A 2927-nucleotide genomic window follows, 5' to 3' on the forward strand; every position below is an offset into this window, starting at 1 on the left:
GCCCATGTAAGATTATAGTGAGAGCATATTCTTATATTCTCTCTTTCTGTCCCTCTCTGTCTCTCTGTCTCTCTCTCTGTCTCTCTCTCTCTGTCTCTCTCTCTCTCTCTCTCTCTCTCTCTCTCTCTCTCTCTCTCTCTCTCTCTCTCTTTCTCTGTCCCTCTTTCTTTTTTTTATTTTTTTACAGTTTCCAAAATAATTTTTATTGTCTGGATTCTGTACTTCAGTTTTCCTTCTCTTGTACAGTCCTGGTACCCTGGAGTCGACCAGTACGCCGGGCAGCAATGAGACCGATCTTTTGTCCAGCTGGGGCATCTCTTCGGATGGTGGATGGTTTTCAAATATGCTGGTGATTACCTCTCAACACGACCTCCTCCAGCAACAACACCAACCACAGCTCTGTTTGCAGAGGAAATCACTTTCGTAGAGCCTGAAGGTAGCTTCACCCGTGTTTTCTTGGTGTCAGGACTGTGGGAAATCACTGTGGCGTAGTTTCCAGATGCATGGGCAAGCTTGCCCCGATCCCCAGGTTTTTCTTCAAGACAGCACGCTATGGTCCCTTCAGGCATAGTGCCAACCGGGAGGACATTGCCAATGTTGGGCTGGGCTTTCTTATCACAGTACACAAACTGGCCGGTATGGATTCCTTCAGCAGCAATGAGCGACTCTGTCCTCTTTTTAAATCGGTAAGGATCCCGAAAAGCTACTTTTGCAAGAGGGGCCCCTAGGCCTGGATCATGGATTATGTTCTTTACCATACCCTTAATGTAGCCATGCCTCTCGTCAAAATCGACAGCCCAGAGCTTAGTGGCCCCTTTCCTGTGCTTCACGTGAGCCCGGAAGACTGAGCCCGCACCCTTTCTCTGACCACGGATCACTCAGCCCATCTCGTGCGGTCTGGCTCTGGACTTGCTAGAAAGAGCCCTCTTTCTCCATATAAAGAAACTTAAGTTCAGAAAAGCAAAAGTAGTTGTCCAAATTCACAAAGGAAATTCATAAATACTCAAATAATTCAAGTAGGTGTAAATGTATTTGTGATAGTGCTACCTCCACCAACAAAGATCATAAACCAGTTATAACTTAGCAAATAGTGTTCTAGAGTTGTTCTGGACAAAACATCAATCACTCTAATGCCAAACTGGTGATGGACCCTCTTTTACCCCATTTAGCTAGACAGTCCTGGGAATATCTATATCTATACCCATATCTATCTATCTATCTATCTATCTATCTATCTATCTATCTATCTACCTATCTGTCTGTCTGTCTGTCTACCTATCTATCTATGGTTCATCCTCAGGCCCATGATCCATGCTTTGCTGAAGTGCTAGGACATGCTAGATCATTAAATCCACTGGTGGAGGGGCATGAGAAAATATTAAAAACTCAGGCTTAGCTCCATGTCATGATGATGCAATTTTAGCAGAGAAAGTCTCAGGATTATTGACAAATTATTTTTATCTCCTAAGATTTAAGAAAAAATAATATCAACATTTTGAAAGGATAGTTAACTATAAAATGTAGATTGTAGACCATCGGCCGTTATGAAACCTTAATGTGATTGGCAGCTAACTAATTTCAAAATCTGAAAAATGACATTCAAAAACCTGACTAATACATAGACTAAAAATCTTATTCTAACTTTTATGATGCCTAACAATATTTTGTATTTACAGTGTGCTATATGTTTATAAAGCATTTAGCATACTTGCCTCCTGTAATGCTCATAATAACTTTGTTATAATGCAAAGGTAGAGATTTCTTATCTTTAAAAAAAAATGAGTAGGTAGATTGAGGCTCCAGAAGCAATGCTATTTTTCTGTTTTATAACATACTTCTATGTGGATCTGAAGATTGAATATACTTTTCCTAACTTTATGTCCAGAGTCATTGCTATTGTGCTTGCAACAGCTCATATTAATGCATGCTTTCAGTCTAGAGTAAGCAATGCAATCAATAAACATTTAAGTGCCTACTATGTACCAGGAATTCTGCTTAGAACTGAGCTAAGTAAACCACTTCATTTCTCTGAATCTCAATTTCCTGATCATTTAAAAAGTACTGAATAATTATATTATGTACCTCAAAAGGAGGCTTTTAACGTAGAGATCCTTACAGTTTATCATGGGACTGCCTCCCTTTACCTGCATCACACATGCACACACACACACACACACACACATTCACACTCTGGCTTGGGTCTTCTTTTTTGACTGTACTTCCCCTAAGCTAGGATGTTCTCCTTTCTTTGTGCAGAGACTATTTGGGGATGAGAACCAGCACACATTTAGATAACCTACATCTACCAAAACTAGCACAGCTCCAAAATGCTAACAAATTCCTTAAGTGCCTGAAGAAGGACTAAAGGCTAAAAAACACCTCTGGCCAGATTTACAGGTAGGGGATACATGCCTCTGCCTCACTCTAGAATTTATTTTGCACATACACACCCATACTTCATCTGCTTCAATTTAAATATCAAAGTTTCTATTAGGTTCTACTCCAATAGTCTTAAAATACACCCCCAAATTACTTAGAGGCTAAATTAACACATGAAATCCCCCTCTCTTACCACTTTTTTTCTTTCCCCTCCTATCCCTTTCTCTTTCCCTTTTTTTCTCCCTCTTATCACTCCTACTGACCCCTCTCTATCTCTGTCTTTATCTCTATCTGTTTCTCTATGTGTGTCTCTCTTTGTCTCTGTCCCTCTGTCTATCTCAACCTCTATGTGTCTCTCTGTGTCTCTCTCTTCCTTTGTTTGGCTCTTCCTCTTTCTCTGTCTGTCTTTCTCTCTGTGTCTCCATCTCTATCTCTCTTTGTCTCTGTCTCTGTCTCTGTATGTCTATATCTATGCCTATCTCTGTCTGTCCCTATCTTTGTCTGTGTCTCTCTTTATGTTTCCGTCTCTCTCTGTGTTTCTCTCTCTC

General features: G+C 40.5%; 1 pseudogene; it reads right to left on the bottom strand.

Annotated features, from left to right (window-relative positions):
- Positions 1-223: 223 nt before the first annotated feature.
- Positions 224-887, bottom strand: LOC110192160 (large ribosomal subunit protein uL2 pseudogene; annotated as a pseudogene).
- Positions 888-2927: the final 2040 nt, after the last annotated feature.

This window comes from Phascolarctos cinereus, unplaced genomic scaffold (assembly GCF_003287225.1).
Source record: "Phascolarctos cinereus isolate Bilbo 61053 unplaced genomic scaffold, phaCin_HiC Scaffold_2;HRSCAF=192, whole genome shotgun sequence".
NCBI classification, from domain to species: Eukaryota; Metazoa; Chordata; class Mammalia; order Diprotodontia; family Phascolarctidae; genus Phascolarctos; species Phascolarctos cinereus.